This window comes from Panthera tigris, chromosome B4, assembly GCF_018350195.1.
Source record: "Panthera tigris isolate Pti1 chromosome B4, P.tigris_Pti1_mat1.1, whole genome shotgun sequence".
NCBI lineage: Eukaryota > Metazoa > Chordata > Mammalia > Carnivora > Felidae > Panthera > Panthera tigris.
In genome coordinates this window covers 95,941,185-95,963,200 of record NC_056666.1, presented here as the reverse complement: position 1 = coordinate 95,963,200, position 22,016 = coordinate 95,941,185, and the positions used below count along the sequence as shown (strand labels likewise).

The 22,016-nt window shown below is 36.9% G+C and overlaps 1 protein-coding gene across 1 annotated transcript in view; it reads right to left on the bottom strand.

Annotated features, from left to right (window-relative positions):
• The window catches only part of TRHDE (thyrotropin releasing hormone degrading enzyme), a 378,437-nt gene that overhangs the window by 177,770 nt on the left and 178,651 nt on the right, over positions 1–22,016 (bottom strand). The window lies entirely within an intron of this gene.

Here is a 22,016-nt window from a genome sequence, read left to right as displayed (position 1 = left end):
CATTTTCAGACCCAGTGCTGGAGGAGGCTGGAAGTATCGGCACCATTATTGATGGGCCCATCCTAATAAGTTTCAGGGAGTCAAGGAAACCAAATGCAGCAGAAATCTACAGAGTCAAAAGGCATCGTGCCTTCCAACGAAAATACATTCAGCTCAATGCAGTGAATACTAGACTCTTACTCTTATCCCAATTTTTTTTTTTTGAGAGAAAACATCTTAGATCAGTTTAAAAATGTGGCCTGTCATTGTTCTAATTGTTGAGATCCTCCTTTATTTTTTGAGTCTGTTAAAAATAAAATCTTACATGCAAATATAGCTTATAGAGAAAACTGTAATAGTGGACGTAGTGGTAAAAGGACTAGTGAGGGAACCCGCAGGCTTTGGTTCTGGCCCTGCCGTGCACCATTAATTAGATCTATGACATCGGTAAATCACTTAATTTCTCGAGACCCCAATTCCCTCACCTATAAAATAAGGTTATTGGCCTTCATTATCTCTAAAATCCCTTCCAGCTCCAAAGATCTATGATCAGATGATTCTAAGATGTGTGCTTGTTTTAAAAGGCTGTAGAGGTATTATCAACTTCTGGTTAAGGTGACACAATAAGTTCATGCTTTGATGTACTCCCTCGGCTCCAAACACACAGCAATGATAAATAAAATATTAAAAGAGAAAACTAAAAAATATCTCCAGGCTTGAAAATAAATCTCTTCATGGATCAGAAATGGTACAGAAATGCAAAGCAGTGATCGCATGTGAAGCCACAGTCCTGCTGGGTTCTGGCTCCAGGGGCAGGCAGTGGCAGCTGGGAATTGGCTCTAGCAGGACCCACCAGAGCCAAAGGGACCTAAGCCAAGCTGACTGCATGATGCCAGGGGTAGAGGTAGGGTATGCATGCTCATAAGGGCTGTAAATAGCTGGTGCTCACTGCTTCTTGGGAAAGCTAGCAAGTGGCAGAGTCAGGATTCGAACCCAGGCAGCCTGACTCCAGGGCCTTGCTTTTAACCACAATGATGCAATATTTTCAGTCTCTGACCCAAAAGTTCTACTTCCCAATAATCTAGAGTAACTCCCTAGGGTGTCAAGAAAAAAAAATTGGTTCAAGAATGTTTGCTGCAGTATTGTTTTTAAGAGTGAAAAGGGAAAACTAAATGCCTTTCACCAAGATAGTGGACAAAGAAACTGTAAAATAGTTAATATAAAGGAATACTACATAGCAATTGACATGAACGAGCTTACCACTAGATCTTATACTATATATATCAACAAGGATAATCTGAAAAATATAATGTTGAGGGAGCAAGTAGACTTGTTGACAAGTAGACAAGGTGTAGAATGACCCTTACCATAAACTACTTAAAAATAAGCAGAAACGGACACTCCCACATGCACACACATACCCAGACAGATAGTAGTGGTAAAGTGCACATACAATCACAAACATATAGGAATGATAAACACCAAATTCAGAATCATGATTGCTTCAGGAAAGAAAGGGGGAAAAGGGTCTGCAGAATGGTCTTTAGGTTCCTGGACCCCATTTCAACCTGGGGTTGAGGAGGATTCCCACACCACCAAGCAATTTTGGACCCCAGGATATATGAGAATTCAACTCGGTTCTGCCACTATCTACCCAGAGATAGCATCAGATTCCACAAATTAAGGGTATAGTCCTACAAGACTGTCCTTTCCTCCCCACTTAAGTTGCCAGTCACAAGCCCAGGTTGTCACCTGTACTTCTGACTGAGGTTCCCATGACTTCTTCTTTAGGTCTGATTAATTTGCTAGAGAGGTACACAGAACTCCGAGAAACATTTTTACTTACCAGATTACTGGTTTATTATAAAAGGATATAACTCAGGAACAACCAGATGGAAGTGACACATAGGGCAAGATATGAGAAAAGGGTGTGAAGCTTCCATGCCCTCTTAGAGTGCACCATTCTCCCTAAATCTTTACCTGATTACTATCAGGGAGCTATCTGAACTCTAACGCTTGGGGTTTTTACAGAGACTTTGTTACATAGACATAATTGACCAAATCATTGGCCATTGGCAATGGACCTCACCCTCCAGCCCTTCTCCCCTCCCAGGAGGAGGTTAGAGGGTAGGGCTAAACATTCCACTCCAGCATCCTGGGGTCGGCTCCACTGGAGACCAGCCCCCATCCTTAGGGTTCAAAATTCACCTCACTAACATAACAAAGACACTACCATTAACTTGTATTAACATAACAAAGACTCTCAACCCTTAGGAAATTCCAAGGGTTTTGGAAACTAAACCAAAAATCTTATAGGAAGACTAAATACATTTGAGAAATATATGTCAAATATATATGAGAAAGACATTTTTGATCATTCATATAACCAAATACGTATTTCTTATAAATCACAGTATTGCAGATGGCCACAAAAGGGATTTCAAATATGTTTTTAATATTATTTTTTAAAAGCAAGTGATAGGTACATAGATATTATTTATAATAATATTATTTATTTTCAGTATGCTTTAAATATTTCATAATAAGAAAAGAATAAAATGGTCAGCAGTCTTATAATATAGTTGATTGTATTTATTCATCATTTCAATGAACATCTCATCATTTGCTGTGTCCTTAAGTCTGAGATGTATATTAAAATAAATCAATATGATCCCTGTATCCACTACATGTTAATCTAAGAATGGAGACATGAAAGCGTAATCCGAGAAACAGAGAATAAAAAGTGCTGTGAAAGAAAGAAAAACGTCTGGTTGGAGAGGTTCTTGAAAGAGCATTTGAGTGGGACATCCAAAGACAAATAGGATTTCAACAGGCAGTTAGAGGTACTCTATGCATTCATTGACACAAGTATTTATTCAACAACTCTTTTGCTCAATACAAGAACTGTTCTGTCCTTCAAGCTCCTTACTCCCTGCTCTAACGGAACTTATGTGTGTGTGTGCAGGGGAGGAGGTCAATTAACAAAGAGTAAATGAACAAAACAAATTCAGTGAATGCTAAGCTCTACAAAGAAAATGCAATAGAGTAAGACAGTGATTGACTGATGGGCTGAGTGTAGCATGGTCAAGGCCAACCTCCTAAAGTCATCACAGTTCACCTGAGGTGTGAATGAAGGTAGAAGCCAGCTATCCAAAGACTTGTAGAAGTGTGCTCTAAGACACAACAAATGTAAGGGTTCTAAGGAGGGAATGAGATGAATACATTGGATAAACAGAAAGGTCAGTGAGGCTGAAAGACATAAGGGAGAGGAACAAACCGCAAACACATAACAAATAGATCTTCTACTTAAGATTTTAACATGAGACCTTCCCTAAATATGACCAAACTAGGCAAAAAAACAACACTGTGTCGGCTCTGCCACCAGCAATGGCAATAGCAGTAGCACATCTGGTGTCATTTACTTGAAGGAGCATGTGGACTTATGAATGATCCTTTGGAACAACGCCTGTTGAAAACAGAGGCATTTCTATATGCTGGAGTCCTCCAAGAGTTGAGAGTAGTCAGGTGTCCAAAAGTAAGTGAGCATATCAGGCCACAGCCTGGAATTTGGATTGGCTCAAATGGCACAGAAAGAGGACTCCAGACATGAGCCAGATGCAGAGTGTAGGATTTGTGATAAAGAGGAAGGTACGCTTAGGGGGCAGTCATCAGATAGCAAATGCCTAACTAGCAGTGTTAAGAGGGTGCAGTGAGGGGCCAGTGAAAGGTTGGTGCCAAAGATGCCAGCACTGGTGACCCAAACAGGCAACTGGTTCCCACTGGTTTCCAGAGGTCTGAGGGCACAGAAGTCATAATGGGTAATGAGGCTATACAACAGCCGCACAAGAACTCTTAAGCAAATGGAGCTAGACTCAGAAAAAGTGAATGAGGACAGAGTAAGGCACAGAAGGATCCGGAACAGGAGGCAGCTTCTCAGACACAGAAAGGTTTTATAATAGACATAGGGAATTGTGTCTGTGGATAGCAGAAGGGGAGAAAAGCAAATCTAAAAAATTTAGATGATGCTACTATACACATAATAACCTTATAACAAAATACCAAAGAAACTTGAATTTTGTTCTATACCTTTATACCTGCTCTGCTCTATACCTTTATAAGTTAAGGAATCTTAATATTTCTATATTTGTATATAGTTTTATATTGTGAAAGATTTATATTTTAGGAATACCTTCATGAAGCATATATCCATATACACAGTGATACACAAATGCTCTTAACAGTTTTAATTCCAATAGCCAAAAACTAGAAATAAATCAAATGTCTATCAACAGGTGAATGGGTAAAGTGCAGTATATCCATATAACAAAATTCCATTCAGCAATAAAAAGAACTATCATTACATGTAGCAAAGTTGAATCCCAAAATAGTTATACTGAGTAAAAAGGAAGAATATATATATATATATATATATATATATATATATATATACACACACACACACATATATATATATATATATATATATATATATATATATGCAGCATGAATCATACATTTATTTGAAATCCTGGAAAATGACAAACGTATAGTGTCAAAAAGCAGACCAGTGGTCTCCTGGGGAAGAAAACAGGAGATGTTAAGACTGCAACAGGAAACTCTTAAAAGCAAAGGATATGTTCATTAGGGTGATGATTTCATGGGTATATACATATCTTAAAACATCAAGCTGTACTCTTTAAATATGTGCAGTTTACTGCATGTCAATAAAACTCAAACTGTTTAAAAGAAAGTACCTTCATGAAGTGAAATATTCTTCTGCTTAACTTTGAAGTTGTTAAGATGTATTCACAATGAATTACATTATTTCAATTTTTGCAAAAATAAATTTGTCATGAGGCTATAGCCATTAAAATGTGCAACATCCTCTTTAATATGCCTTGAAAACAGAAGAAAATTCAAATGTTTCAGAATCTAATTTACTTGGAAATTCAAAGAAAATCCAGGATAAAATTATGCATAGTACTCTGTTTCCAATTAATTACTACAGTTTTAAAAACTATAGGCAGATAGCAAATATTCATATAATACTAGTGAATGCAATTACATAAATTAACATAAAAATCTGACTTTATCTGCTTGCTCCCTTTAGTGTTCTATAATTTGCCTTCTACCTTTAACACTGCGTTGCAACAGCTCCTGCTAACTAAAATCACAAAATCTCATGGAGGCTTCTCAGTTCTTATTTGACATTGTTGAGAATTATCATAGTGTTGATTAGAATCTGTTATAACTGTATATCCATGTTTCTCCTCCACTTCTGAGATTAGCCTATATTCTTGGTTTGTTTTGTCTTTTTATTTTCTGGTCATCCTCTGATTTTGAAAATCAAAGTTCCTAGGATTTCCATCTGTAGGTTTTTTGTTATTGTTGTTTAACCCATTCTACCAGTTTTCTTTGAGTGTTCTCACCTACTCCAATGTCCTCTGTCACCTCCCACATGCCCAGAAGCTTTCTTTGAGCTCCAGAGGAAAATATGGAAGCACCTTTGTGGTAGACTGTTATTTGATAGCCCCCAGTGTACTATTTCTTCTGGAATAGACCCCTCCCATTAATCTTGCTTAAACCTAAAGATAACCTTTCAACTTCCTCTTCTGCTTTCTAAAGGGAAGTCAATAACCATGAAAATGTCCTATGCCCCTGACAATACTATGTTAAGAGGAACACTGAAACTATGTGGAAAGGTCCAAAGAATCACCAAACAGGTCTAATAATACATACAAATCAAAATACAGTCTCCAGCATTAGTGGCAGTGTTCTGATGTATAACTTTGTAAATATCTACACTAATGTACTCTAAATTATTAAATAACCACTAGCAAAAAAAGTGTTCAATATCAGGCCTCTCCTCTATGCCACAGTCAGATTATGGGCTCACAGATCATCATCAGCTGTCATCTAGAATAAGATGTATTGGTCTTAGCTCTGGGCATATCCAAGCCCTGGCTCTAGTCTAGTGTCCTTCAGCTCAGATACTTTCTGCTACAAGATCAAGTTCAAACTCCATGTTCTAAAAGTAAAAGGAGTAGAGGAGATACCATGTGAAACATAACCTCTATATACTTGTCCATTGCCTTGCTCTCTCTTGACACTTTCTCTTTTGCCTAAGCCAGACTCCCTAAAGTCCTGGCTCTCCTCAGCAATATTTCTTCACCAGCCAATTTCTGCCTCTATTGTCCACACCCAAACTTGTCAATTCATTTTGCATTTGCCATCCATTTATTTATCTAAATATTTTGAGAGTAGTAAGAGAGTCCCTGCTAAAGATCAGAACTCAGAATGACCCAGACTTCAAACTTGAGCCCGAAAAAAGATAGAAAATTCTGGAAGATAAGAGATTAAATACCAAAGAAACTCAATGAGCATCACCTGGGTAGCCAACCCCTCCATACCTAAGCAGAGGACACAGCTGCTGCCAAGCCACGGGTATGAGCAGAGGATGTGGCTCCTTCCTTACAGAGCACCACTGGTCCCTGGTTGGTTGTGAGATTTTCTGCTCAGAAAATGTAAAGTGCCAGACATTAATCCTAGAAGTTTTGGTCTCACAATAGGGAGAAAATCCATAAGGCTTTCTCATGGGAGTAACTAATCTTTCTTATTTTCCCTGTACCTGCAGTATATTTCCTCCATTCATCCATTCATTCACAAAGTTTGTTGAGTCCTTACTGTGCCTCAGGAGAGGAGTCTAACAGTGACGTGGCTCCCATGGAGCTCATATTCTAGCCTCAGGGCTAAAGGTGGGGTAGGGAGACAAAAATGCTCAGATTAGTAAATAAACAAGCATATGAGATTAGGATTGGCACTGTGATGAAAGTGACACAGAGGATGTTAAAGAATAATGGGGTTCGGGGAGGATACTTCCTGGTCAGAGTGACTGATCAGGAAAAGCCTCTCTGGAAAGATAGCATCTAAGCTGGAACACCATCCCAACTGAACTTTACCTCCATAAAAGCAGGTCATTTTTTATTTCAATTGCTGCATTTCTAGAGCCTAGCCCAGTGCCAAGAACATGGCTGATGTTCTAGAATATATTGCAAGATAAATGAATAGTTTTCCTCGTTTTGACAATGCTGAATATATAGCTTACAACTTGTTTTGTTGGTATCACAAACCAGATACATAACCATTACCAATACCCATCCAAAAAGAGAATTAAATTCTGCAGTTCTGGTGAACAGTCCTGTGGTTCTCTGCCACGTGAAGTGCTCTACTGCTCCTTTAAACTCCTCCACCAAGGAGTACTCAGATACCCTCTTTCCAGGTTTGCAGAAGCATTCTGAACTCTGCCCAGGTCCTTCCACCCCAAGTCCCTCTTGCTCTAAAATCCCCAACTTCTGGGGTGGCTCAGTCAGTTAAGTGCCTGACTCTTGATTAAGTTCAGGTCATGATCTCATGGTCATGAGATCCAGCCCCAAGTGGGGCTCCATGCTGAGCGTGGAGCCTGCTTTGGATTCTCTCATTCTCTCCCCTTGCCCCTCCCCATCGCACTTATATGCACATGGTCACTCTCTCACCCACTCTCTCAAAAACAAAAGCAAAAACAAAAACAAAACAAAACAAAAAACACATCACCTTTTAAATTGCTTCACATCACCTTTTAAATTGCACCCCCAATACTGTCTTCCAAGTCTCCCCTAGCAGCATCTCAATCCCAATGCAAGTTATCTGTTCAGCTCTGCTGCCCAGGCCTTCTTGGCAGAAAGCAGTGAACATAATAGTTAAACATCGGACCTGTGGAGTCCACACGGTCTGGAATCCAAATCCAGGTTTAACGCTAACAAACTGTGGGACTTGGATCAAATTGTTTAATCTCTTCCAGTTTCTATTTTCTTATTGATACAATGGGGATATTAATGGTAACTTCCTTTTAGGTTGTTGTGAAGATTCAATGAAATGGTCCATGTAAATCACTTAGTCTTAAGTACAAAACATAATAAATCAATGCTATCACTGGTTGGGATCTTTCCAGTTCATCCCAACCTTGGGGAATTGAATGTATCACAGGATTTAGCTTAGAAGAGGAGGAACCTTTTCTTTGAAAAAGATGAATTGTTGGCTAATAGGTTACATCAGGCATTTTAGTTTCTGATTTGAGATTTTATATTATGATGTAAAGCAATACAGGACCTATCTAAGAATGAGCAAACAAAAGAAAACAAACTGGATCATAGGACATTTCCATATTATCATTCAGGGGTGCTAAATAAGTTTTAAAGATACAGCAGGTAAAAACAAATGTTATATTTTAATTTTGGCCTGACTATAGCACTTGCTCAAGATACTATTTATATATGCATTTATGCTTAAGTAAAAAATATAACTCCTTGTTCTGACAATTACCATATGTGGCTAGTAGAAATATATGCTGCATTCGAAATAGTAATATAAACAAGATAAAATTCATAGAAGGCACCTATTCCTGGTATCATAAAATGAGACCAACTTTTTTTCTTCTTTCCAAGTGCAAATTCTGAAGTTTGTTTGTTTGTTTTTTACTCAAAAACCGGTAAGGTTCCAAATGGCTGTTTTTAAGTTCACCTGACAAAGAAGAGGACAATATATCCCTGGATACATTTCCACCAAATTTAAGAGTGAATCAGCCCTTCAAAGCTTAAAACAAAACACACTTTCTCCTGATGGACTTTATTTTTTTTTTTTAATGTTTATTTATTTATCTATTTTGAGAGAGAGAGAGAGAGAGTGCATGTGAGTGGGAGAGGGACAGAGAGAGGGAGAGAGAGAGAATCCTAAGGAGGCTCTGAGCTGAGCTCCACATGGGGCTCGATCTCACAACCATGAGATCATGACCTGGACTGAAATCAAGAGTGGAACGCTCAGCCATCTGAGCCACCCAGGTACCCTTCTCCCAATGGACTTTCTATTGAGTTATCTTTCTATCAAAAAAAGGCTAGTTTCCACTATACATTTTGGCCTATAACAGAATTTTCATCATTACCAGTTGTATTCACAAGCCTAGCATTTAAGTCCTCAAATTCCTAGTTCTCCTGAAGTAGCATTAGGCCATAACATGCAGTTTTGTTGATCCTCCTGCCACATATTCAGAAGATTTTTTTTCATTTCTGCAATCACTTTTTCTTGACACTTACTGATTACTGTCAATTGCAAAGGAGGAACACTTTTCATGTGTTGTCTAATTTCCTTTTCCCTTGAAAAAGAATTTCTATGTCAAAGGACTTATCCTATATGCACAAGGAACATTTGTCATTTTCTCACCTATTTAATTTTTAAAATTAGCTCTACTTTAATTTCCATTGTCATATTTTGCATCTTCTTTCAAGCACTTTCGAAACTCACGGTCTTTGCTTTAATGGACATGATTAGGCATAAACATTGAACACACACGGAATGACTCCTATCTTCACCATTTGGTAATAGGCCAAATTGACTAATGCTTGTTCTGTAACAAAGACTTGCTGTTACCTAAGAGAATGTAGGTTGAAAGTAAAGGTTTCTCTCTATTAAGGCTTCATTTATGATACATTTTCATTTATTCCTATAATACTTATTCATTACCTATTACAGGCCAGACTGATCTGAACACTGGATATATAAACCTTGAACAATAAAGATACAGTCCCATTAAACCTTCATGAGGCTTAAAAACCAATGGGGGATACAATCAAGTTAAAAAGTATATACATTATAGACATACAGGAAGGAAAGAGCAGAACAGTGAATTTGCTAGAATGAATACCTGGTGTAATGGATGCAGCACAGAACAGAGATTAAGAACATGGGCTCTGAAGCTAGCCAGCCTAGGTTCAAACTCAATTCTGCTACTTAATGAGGCATGTTACTTATCATTTCTGTCCCTCATTTTCTTTACCTGTAAAGTGGAGATGATTATAACTGCAACTATTTCACAGGGTTACTGTGAGGGCTATTGTTGGAACACAATTCTCAAGGGTCTCTCACATTTCTGTATGTCTCATGAGCAGAGATACTGACTCTTTTTTGTTCCAGACTATCGTTTTAAGAATACCTGTATAGCAAAAAAAAAAAAAGAGTCTCCTCTCCATAGCAAAGAACAGACATATACTCCATCATTTATAAAAGAATCAGGTTCCATAGGCTCAAGGTTCCTCACCTGTAACATAATCCACTGCATATGGGGATATCATCTGGCCCTCTTTGCATTGTTCTTGGGAATTGGGGCCCAGGGAATGCACACAAAAAATGCTGAATCTCTGACTATTCTATAGCTAGAGCAGTAAAGGTTTTTATCTCCAACCCAGGAATTTCGTGTCTTCTGCAAGCATTCATGAAATAATGTCATGTGACCTGTCAAGCTTGCAGACAGGGTAAGGTAAAATCTCAGACTCTTCACAGTTCTTGACACAGTTCTTGACAATACATGTGAGGTGCTTAGAATAGTACCTAGAAAATTGTAAGTTCTCAATGGCAGTTAGATATTCTGATAGAAAAATGCCTCTCCAAAGATGTCCATGGTCTCGTTCCCAGAACCTGTGAATATATTATATTATTTGGCAAAAATAATGCAAATATTATTTTGCAAATAATGCAAAAAACATGCAAATAAAATTAAGGTTGCTGGTTAGCTGACCTTAAAATAGAAGAGTGACACAGATGATCCAGACACACCCAATGTAATTGCAAGGATCCCAAAAAGTGAAAGCAGGAGACATAAGAATTCGTGTCAGTGATGCAACGTGAGAAAGACTCTGGAGGCCATTGCTGGCTTTGAAGATGGAAGGGGATTATGAGCCAATGAATGCAGGCAGTCTCTAGTAATTAGAGAAGGTGAGAAAGTTTAGAGATCCCCCACTTCTAAAGCCTTTAGTGAAAACACTTTAATCAATGTAATCAAATTGCCAACCTACAGAACTATTAGATAATAAATTTGTGTTGTTGTCAGCTACTAAAGATGTGGCAATTTATTACACCATCAATAAGAAACTAATATGGTATCACTATCATCATTGCCTTTATCATTTTTATGATATTGATAAATATACTATATTACTATTTATACTATACATTATGTATTAATATTATATATTATAATTTAATTACTATATTATATACCATATTACTATAATATTACTATGTTATTATCATTATTATTATAATATTACTATAATTACTACTACATGAAAGAGGTCCCAAATCTTAACATAAGAATGGGGAAAGGCTATCTGGAAAAAGTCAGTTATGAGATATATTGATTGAATAGGAGTTATCTGGAAGGAAACTATATTTCAAGCTAAGGGAATGTACAAACAAGTAAGAGAGAACATGATACTTTCAGTAAACAAAAACTGGATCAATTTGGCTGAAGAAGACTGTGGCAAATCCTGTTTTGGACATGCTGAGTTTGAGATGCCTCTAGAACATCCAAATAGAGATAACTAGTGAGAGAGGCTGAATATAGAGGTTTGATGTGTTGGAAAGAGATCTAGACTGGGGGAGATTTTAAAAGTCATCATCATATATACAGTAGGCTGTGACTGATACAGAACATAAATAAGATGACCAAGAAGATGTCTGAGGAGCATGATTTTAAAAACAGGCAGAGTGGGGGTGCCTGGCTGGCTCAGTCAACTGGGTGTATCAGACTCTTGATTTGGGCCCAGGTCATGATCTCCAGGTTAGTGAGTCAGCCCCTCTCCATCAGCTCACTGTGCTGATAGTGCAGAGCCTCCTTGGGATTCTCTCTCTCTCCCCCTCTCTCTCTGCCCCTCCCCCCTTCTCGGTCTCTCTCTCTCTCTCTCTCTCTCTCTCTCTCTCTCTCTCTCTCTCTCCTCTCTCAAAATAAATAAATAAACTTTAAAAAACAAACAAATAAACAAAAAAACAAAAAAACAGTCAGTGGGGCGCCTGGGTGGCTCAGTTGGTTAAGCGTGGTATTCTTGATTTCAGCTCAGCTCAGGATTTCACGTTCATGAGCTTGAGCCCTGAGTCAGGCTCTGGACTGAGCAAGGAGCTGCTTGAGATTGTCTCTCCCTTTCCTTCTGCCCCTCCCCCACTTGCTGGCACGCATGCACTCTCTCTCTAAAAATAAAATAAATTTAAAAAATTAAAAAATAAATTTTAAAACTTAAAACAGACAGAGGAAGGGGAAAATGGAACAGGACACATAAAGGGTATTAACAGGCACTGTCATAAGAGTAGGAGGGAAAACCAGAAGAGTGTGATATTGTTTCATTCCAGCATAGTGAACCACCCAAAAAGGAGGCAAGAATAGACACTCTCCATGAGTATTTTAGATAAATTTAGGTAAATTTATAAAGCGCAGCTATTACATGTTCATATAATTAATATTAATTAAATATTAATGCTTTAAATAATACTAGCTTACCATTCAAAATCATTCTCAGCAGACTGTCAAAATGAATTATACAAACTTTTACACAAATACAACACAAAGTCTAATGACGGGTGTTAGCATCATCACCTGAAGGGGAAAAAAAATACAATACCAGGTGAAAGGCTCTCATTAACAGTTATTTATCGAGTGTTAGTTGCTGGAGTGGGCCCATCCCACAGCATGCAACTCAGGAGTCTTTCTTGTTTCAAAAGGAAGGTAGCTGGGAGTCATTTCAGAGGTTTGGATAGCTCTTTGACATTCTTTAATTGACAGATTCCCATTTCCAGCAGAAGACAGTATAAAAATAGTACTATTTATAAATGAGCATTCTTAACTCTTGAAACTTGGAGTTGTCAGTAAAATGTATTTCCAAATTCATATGCACTTTAGACAGCGTGAATACAAAGTGGTTACCTCTAAAAGAAATTATTTATGTAGGTCTGGTAAAGTAGAAACAAAGATTCATTGTGCCTTAAAGCCAGCTCCCCAGCATAAACTGTACTAGTAGTACATACAATATTCAATGAAAAAAAAAAAAATACAAACATATAATTCAAAGGAACCAATGTTGGATTCCTAGCTTAAAACTGTCAAGCATTAATTTCAAGCAAAATGAAATACTTGTTGAAGCCCCTGAGAAAAAAGCCATTGAAGCCCCATAGTTGCTGATTTTTTGTCACTTCTTATTGCAGTATAAAGTGTCACTTGATATTAACTCGCATCTAAACAATGGATGCATTTTCAGAGAGCTGGTAGTACAAACAGGAAATACCAAAATTCATTGTGAATTTTAAAGGTTCCTAGGGAAATCTCCTATGCTGCTTGGGGTAACGAAGGCAGAAGAAAAAGGAAGGAAAATACAGTTAAAAAATAGTACAATTATAGAACCGGAAAATGTGGTGACACTATGTTACTTTACTAAATTTTAACACTAACTAGAAGCTAATTTGCCTTTAAGGAACTAAAATAGAACCTTATCAATTTAGTCCTTGGCATATTACTAAAAGACTTTTTTTTAGATAATCCAAACCCACAGATTTACCATTTGAAATAGCATCGAGTCACTGAATGCCATGAAGAAAAATGAATGTCATGTCCCATTCAGGATGAATAATGTCTCAGATAGGAGGTGTTGATCAAAATATGAACCATGTCTTTCATTAGTTAAAGTACCTAATGATTTGCTATAAATATCTTCTTGTGAGTATAAAAACAAACAAAAAAAAACTACCTTTTCCAAATTTTTCTACAGAAGAGTTTCTGAGAGTTTCTATTCAATGATTTTTTTTTCAAAACCCATTACTAGTGTTCCAAATATTCCCTAGTTCAATTTACATTAGATCAAGAAATGAGTACGGAAAGAACTAATAATGAGCCAGAGATTGAACTGAACCCTTTACTTCTCCAAGCTCCAGTATCTAATGTGCATCACTAAGTTATACTCCTAAAGTGTATTTTATAGGTAGAAAAACATTTTGTATGCCTAATGGGGAAATGCTGAGAAGAGGGAATTTTTTTTTTGTACCCATCATAAAAATGTTGCTCCTAATGTAAATACGCAGGGAATTGACATGATGGAAAATTGCCAGAAGCCATTTTCCTAACACCATAGTTAATAGAGCATGAGGGTTCTATAGCTCAAAATGACATGTGACTGATCACTGTACACTTTGCGGCAGGGCAGAGAGGCTACCGTGAAGCAAATGGCAACACCTCTCTCATTATTTCTGTTTCTTCGTGTCCTTTTGATACACTATGCAAATTTTTGTCATGTGTCTTGGAACCTGTCTGAAGAGTTATTAAAATCGAAACCGGTATTCTGTGGAGTTCTGCACTAAAACACACAGACTCAAAAACGCTAAAGCTGCTGCTCATGGTTTATAGTAGCATTTGGGACATTCCAGTCCTGGATGCGGGTTGGCACACTTACCACCCGGCCTTACAGCCCACTCAGAAAATGTTGCAAAGTGCTTGGGATGTTCTACAAGCTGATTACCACAGGGAGCTTATGTCCACTGAGATCTCTGGATCTCAGTGCACTGTGTGTGTGTGTGTGTGTGTGTGTGTGTGCATATGTGTATATATATTATATAATATTTATACATACATATCACATAAATATACATACTGAGTATATAACATTGTATACATTACATAATATTACATATATACTTAGTATGTATACATAGTATATAACCACATATATGATTAAAATTAGCTGAATTTTGGTAACTTCACTGAATTTTATCGGTCTACAATTCTAAATTCGTGTTGGAAGGAGACTGCTCTCTATCCTGTCCTATGTAACTTCAGGCAGATGAAGGTATTAAAACCAAGCCATAATTGTGAGATTTGTCTCAAGGGGTCTAACTTAATCCAAATAATAGCTAACAACACTTTCCAAAAATCATCCTCAGTGTCTCCAAATTAGCTATTCAAACATAAGACCTCTAACTTCTCAGCTGGTTTTACTTCTCACCTCCTGATCTCTACTATTCTTCAAGTTTCATCAACTATTGACTAGTAGGTAAGTTCTCACATTTAATGAAATTGCCATCAGAATCCCAGGACCAGCTCAGAATATGCCTTTTAACAAGATCCTCAAGTGGTTCACATATACATTAAAGTTTGAGAAGCACTGACCTATGGCGAATCATCCATGGTGGGATGTTTTCCCCCATGAGTTGTGTAAGACTGATCATGGAGGTGTGAAAGTCAGTTAGAACTTTTGTCTGTATTTACTTCTGTCTAATACAAATATCCTCCCCTCCCCTGACCAAATTATCCAGGACCTTGAAGAGACAGCAGGTGTTCCATAGACATCATGACTGCACTACTTTTTACACTAGTTCACTGTCAAGGGATCAGGGCATGTGGCATTACAAGAGTGCCCTATTAAATGGATTTGTGCATTATCTAGTTTAACTAAACCAACTCTAACAAAATAGGTGGTTTAAAAAGACTCCTGCAACAAAATAAAAGATTGAACTTAATAAAATAATGCAAGCACACCAGAGAATACCAAAAGCTGTTTTTTTTTTAATTCCAAGTAAGGATAATCTATGTTTTTTGAGCACATACTGAAAGCCAGGCACTTTCTAAGTGGTGTGCGTGCATTAACTCAGTTACTGTTAACAATTCTTTGAGACGGACACTATGCACAGCTCCATTTTGCAGATGACGAACTAAAGCACAGAGACATTAAGTAAATTGTCCAACCAGTGTGGTTATTAGCAGAGATGGATCCAAACTTTGACAGTCTAGTTTAGATCTCACAACGACTATACTCTATTCACTCTACTGCATTTGCATTATAAGGTTAAAAACAAAGATCTATTATTTATTACAAAAAAAGTAAAGAAAACAAATTTACCAATAAGAGTACTTGCACTATTGATTTATATCTTCTAACAATGAGCTTCACTTTAAACACATATTGTGCCTTGAAATTTAGCTAATGTAAGTATCGTGTATTCTTTCAAAATAAATATAGCTAAATAGGTATGAACATGCTAAAAAAAATTTCATGGTAGTAATGCACAATCAAAATAAAACAAAACAAAAACCTTGTTATAATGCAGTGGTTCTCAAATTGGAGCATTAATCAAAATAAAACAAAACGAAAACCTTCTGTTATAATGCGGTGTTTCTCAAATTGGAGCATTCATTGGAATCATCTGAAGAGCTGACTAAAACACATATTTCTGGGCCCCAAGCCCAAAGTCTCTCATCCTGTAGATCCAGGGTTAGAGTGTGAATTTGTATTTCTAACATGGTCCCAGGAGATGTTGATACAACTGGTCAGGCAATTACACTTTGAGAATCATTGTTACAAAGGAATAATTAGAACAGAGGACCTCAAATGTTCTCGTACATTTGAGTCACCTGAGAAACATTTAAAAAACATTAACGTCTGATTCTTCTCCCAGAGATTCCAAATTGATTGTTCTAAGGAGGGACCGAGGCCTCCTCACTCTTTAAATAGTCCTAATGTGCAACAAGGGTTGAAAACTACTGCTTTAGGAAGAGGGAAAATAAAAGGAGAAAGACTAGTTCAAAGTAGTCCAGGGAAGAAATAATAAAATCCTAAAATATAGAGGTGTTTCAGAGATGGAAACAGACAGGACTTTGTAATTAATTAAGTACTGAAGATAAGCAACCCACCCAGGAGGCATAGACCATGCTACCTAGTTGAATGAATGGGTAATGAATAGGATCATGGTGCTTCATTAACCAAGATTGTGAATTCAGGGAACCAGAAGGGGTGGAAGATAAGGAGAAGAGAAAGGGAAAAAATATTTTTATATTACCAATAGAACAAATTATTTCCATAATGCTAACCTCAAAAGTCCATTTTTACTAGTAATGGAAAAGTGATACAAAAAGTTCCTTTCCATTAACAGCATACATGTCTTTAAATCCTTCCAATAGTTAAAATCCAGGCTGTCTGGCTTCAGAGTTCATGTTCTTAATCTCTACTCTATACCGCATCCTGTTCTATTTTTATGTTAATGAGAAGGAAACTCAATTAAAGGCCAAACAATAAGTCAAAAATAGTAGGGATTAGCACCCAGACCTGTAAGATATTAAAATGATCATGCCTACCCTAGTCTATCTTTTATTCCTGATGATGCAGTCTGAACTAAAGTGTATTGTTCTAAGAAGTTTTTCAAAGAAATAATAATAATAATAGTAATAATAATAATAATAGAGGCAGTGTGTCTGCAATGCTGGAAAAAGTGTTGAAATTTCAGACCACATGGACTTCTTCTGGTGTCTAGAAAGACATAAAATAAACAACATTTTCAAGTTTATTATGGACTACCAAGGTTAATTTGTACAAATGTTCAATCTCCTCTTACAGAATTATAAAAGGTAAGACTCTGAGTAAACTGGCTCTAAATTCCTTTGTTTAAGTGCCAAATAGTTCGTGTAAAGATATAGTTAGGTCTCTATTTTAAACATAATTTTGTCGTCAACTGAGAGCCTCAAAAATTCTTCAGTATAACATTTTATCTGATGTTAATGAAAACCATCAAAAGCTGCTCCCCCATCCACATACACAGTGTAACAAGAACTAGTGCATTTTAATCCTTAGGGAAAAGGGGAGACTTGGAATCTGATGCAAACCATGCTCTGTTGACATTCTCAAATTAAGAAAATATATACGGCAAGGTACTGACTGCTAGGATATAAAAATGTTTCATTTCCACTCTGGCTGAATATAACAGCAGGTGGTAAAGTGGCATTACAAGACAGTCACTTTAAGCCCAAAGGCAAAGGATCCATTCTATTTGCCGAGTTAGCTGAAGTCATTCTATTGCCTCTTCTACACACACACACATACACACACACCTAAAAATAAAAACTTTCATTATTTCCAAAGGCAAACAAAATTACTAGTTGATAGCATGTCTCTTTTTCTTTTTCTTTTTTTCTTTCCTGGATTGTTCTCTATAATGCTGTCATTCAAATCATTGGGCTAACCTACAATAACACTTTGTTTACTCTAAGATGCTTTACTGACATTAAGTGTCATTTCTTAATAATCCTATAATTCAGAACACAGTACATAATATGTGCAACTTTTAAAAATACTTCTAAAACAGTCAAATGAATTAGGCATTAATATCTGGCTTTCAAATACGTTTTTATTGGAACACTCCCACCCTAAGTTTATAGAAGCTAATTAATTTATTAAATTCCTTACACGAATACTAAACTGAGCCACTAGTCTTTTACCACACGATTGATTACTCAGAATGTTTTTCAGTTGAGGGAAATCAGTTTTATCATGAATTTACAGCGGTCTTATTTGTTAGAGTGAATACAGCCCTACTGCTTACCCAAATGACATCATCATACAATTTAGAGAAAGCAACCCCTTTTCAAGGCATTGTATTGCCATCTGTCAGGAAATGATCTCAATAAATATACAAATCTGTGATGGTTACAAACATAAACAGTGCCCCTCTAGAGTTGTGCACAACCTAACCTATCAGATTGTGTCAACAGAATTAACAAGAAATGATCCCTGATCCATAGAGCTCAGAAGTCTAATGCACTTTGCAAGGAGTCAGTGAGATGGGCTTTCAAGATAACAAATACACTGTGAAGAGATGATTTGTGAAATACGATTCTTGATCAAAGGACCCAGTAATCATTATGAACATGATAGAAAATCAGCTGTCTTTTGCTTTACAGGGTAGATATAGCAAAAACACAAAAGGACTTAAGTTAAAAGTGGTAAGAGTTTTAGAATTTTTTCTGACAAGAGAGCTACTGAACATTCAGGTAAAGTGCCAGGAAAGTCTCTGTACTTAGCATAGCTCTCAGTTCTGCTGTACATTAGAATCAATTGAAGAGCTTTTAGCAATACTGATGCATAGGCCATTCGATTCAAATCTATCTGAATCTCTGGGCAGGCATGGGGGGCAGGCATCAATATTTTTGCAAGTTTTGCAAATCATTTCTAACGTCCAGCCAGGATTTAAAACCTCTGACTTAGGTGATTTTATGAACAATGTTTCCTGCTTGAGATTAGACTAGAACGGTGGTTCTCAAACTTCAGTGTGCATTAGGATCGCCAGGAGGGTTTCATAAAACACATTGCTGGGAACATCTACGCATGATTCAATAGATGCTCATACTTCTAATCGAAAGCCACATCTTGAGGATGACCGGTTTTGAATCTTACTACTCAAAATGTTGTCCTGGGATGGCAATTTTGGCATCACTTAGAGCCTATTAGAAATGCAGAATTTCAGGCCATACCCATTACTGAATTAATATCTGAATTTTTACAAGATTCCCAAATGATTCATACAGAGATAAAAATTTGAGAAGCACTGATCTAGAGCATAAACCAATTAAAAAGTTTACTAGAATAAGAAAGAACACAAATGGGGATGAAATAGAGTTGGGACTTATAAATAACTAGAGAGCTCCTATTCTAAAAACTTCAGTGCTAACCAACCAGTGTCCATGTGGCAATCCAGACTCAGTTATCAGATAATTTATTTTTTTCAAGAAAGTTAGGAATCTGGGTTTTTATGTGAATTCCCCCAACTATGAAATATCAGCAATTAATATAAAGATTTTATAACACCTTTAAGACCAAATAAAATATGTCTGCGGGACATATTTGGCCCATAACTTGCCTATATGTGACCCCTGGCCTAGAAAGAGTCAATCACTAATTGACTTAGAGTTTGAAATAAATCACTGGAAATCCCCTTAGAACTCTTCCTTTAACAACTGAAGATAAATGATATATGTGACAACAGTTAATTATTTTCCATAGGGCATACTTCTGCCTGACATGAACTCAGCAAAGCAACAGAAATAAATGTTAGACTGGGCAGCTTTGATATATGTGTTATGGAAGACAAAATATGTAGCTATAAGGTAGGATGCAAGAGAGGATGTGGAAATGCCTCAGGAATACCTCTAAAGAACATGAGATGCACGGGCAATCAATCTCAAACTAAGGAAGCTGAGGCATTTGATTGTGTTTACTGATAAATACACAGATGGACACAGCAAAATTTCTAACAATAAGCCTTTGAGAGCAGAAGAAAAATAGTGGTATTATATATGTAGAATTTATTTTCACTTGTAAAGGAAGATGGTAAAAAATACCTTAGCTCCACACTTCCTCTCCATCTTTATTTAATAACATTGAATTGTGTCACTTCCTTTAACTACGAAGCAGTTTGAAAAAGTTTTCCAATGAGGCACACGATAGTCTTCGTGTATGCCATTTTAATGGTCACTGAGTTTTTTTTTCTTTAAACCTTATACAATCACTTTTTCAGGCCATCTTAGAAGCTATCTAGAGAAAAACAAGAAGGTACCTTTCAGAAAGGTCACATAGGACTAGAAAAACACAAAAGGAGTACCTAAGCAGGTTGAAAAGCATCATGAAAGTCAAATTATATATCTGAAGTGGGAGAAAAGAGAACAGGAAAGTTATGAAAACTGCTTATTACTCTGCTAGAGTAGCAGGAAACAAGAGAAGTTTTAAAAAGGCCATGGGAAAGGTATAGAAAAAAAGGTTAAGAGAAATATCCAATCTCTCCTAACCAGGCTGGCCTTCCTAGCACACCTCTTTGACTAGGTGACCCTTGCACTCTATAACCTCAAAAGGCTTTTTCTCAAGGATCAGTAACACATTTGTTAGCCTGTGATAAAAGGCATTCATAATGCAGGTCAGCTTTAATCTCAATAAATTATTAAATATTCTCTCACGCTTCTCTCTAAATCCCTTCAATTAGGCCAGCAATGAAGACAATAGATACTTTTCTGTTCTCTCTACATGAAAATTTTTCAGGTTTTTGCCATCAGAATAATAAAACAAAGGTTAGCAGGATGTCCTTCTTGGCTCAATATTTGAGAGAGCCACCACCCTCTCTTTACTCTCTCATCAGCCTATTTAAGAAAGTCTTGGGTATGTCGATGACATTAAACTAACAAAGGTATATTAGGTGAAATTATTTCTTCAAAAAAACAGTAAGTAGCATCTCAAACTGCATACGGCACCTTAAGTGACAAATATTAGCAGACGAAGGACAGACGTTTACAGCCCTATCAAAATAATGGACTTCGTAGTTGAAACTGCCAAGATTACAGTTTGCAAAGGTGAGTATATCCTAATATCTCTATTGATAACTTTTCATCTTTGGGAATTTTTTTAAATATGGAAATTAGAACTTTATATTAAAGTTTATTGGAAATCAGAAGCACTTTGTTTTTACCTATGCCTGCAAGAAACCATGTGACCTAAGGCCAAAGCATTTCAGTTTCTTTATTTTAAAGTGACATCACCATTTCATTTTCATTGACTACAAAAGGAGGAAAGAAATTAGCATTTAATCACAGCCGAATATCAGCTAGGCTCCGTGTTTGACCAAAACCACTAGTCAGATGAGAGGATGAACTAGACAATCTTTAAGGCCCCTTTACTTGAAAATTTATCTCATTGTTTAAAATGTTTATTTCTTTATTTTGAGAGAGAGACAGATACCGAGGGAGGGATAGAAAGGGAAGGGGAGAATCCCAAGCAGGCTCCATACTGACAGCCCAGAGCCCAAAACAGGGCTTGATCTTGTGAGCCGTGAGATCATGACCTGAGCCAAAATCTAGAGTCAGACGCTTAGCCAACTAAGCCACCCAGGCATCCCTCATTTCTATGGAATATTTCAGTAAATTGATATGTAAATCACATGTAAATCCTGATCACAGTAAGTTACACAAGGACCACTGTTCTCTTGTAATCCATTCTCTTTCTATCACATCCTCACTCCCTCACTCACCTGCAATGAATTACTCCTTTATCTACTTATCAGTAGGAAATCTAGAACTATAGAGATGAGCTACAATAGGAACCAAATAAAATGCCTTGCTTTCCGGCCATGTTGCTGTAGCACATTATGTTAGAGGGAAAAAAAGAAAAAAATATACATGTATATAACTTACTGAAAAATGTTCCATACACTATGTTCTCCATTTTTCCTAGTGGTACTCAAGTTTTCCTTTGTTTCCCCCAGTTCACTTCACTGATATATCTATATTGATGCTGCCCTACTATGTAAATCCTAGAGAAACAAAAAGGAATGGTACTTAGTCCAAGTCCTTGTTTCTTCGGACTCAAAAAATCATAAAACAAATT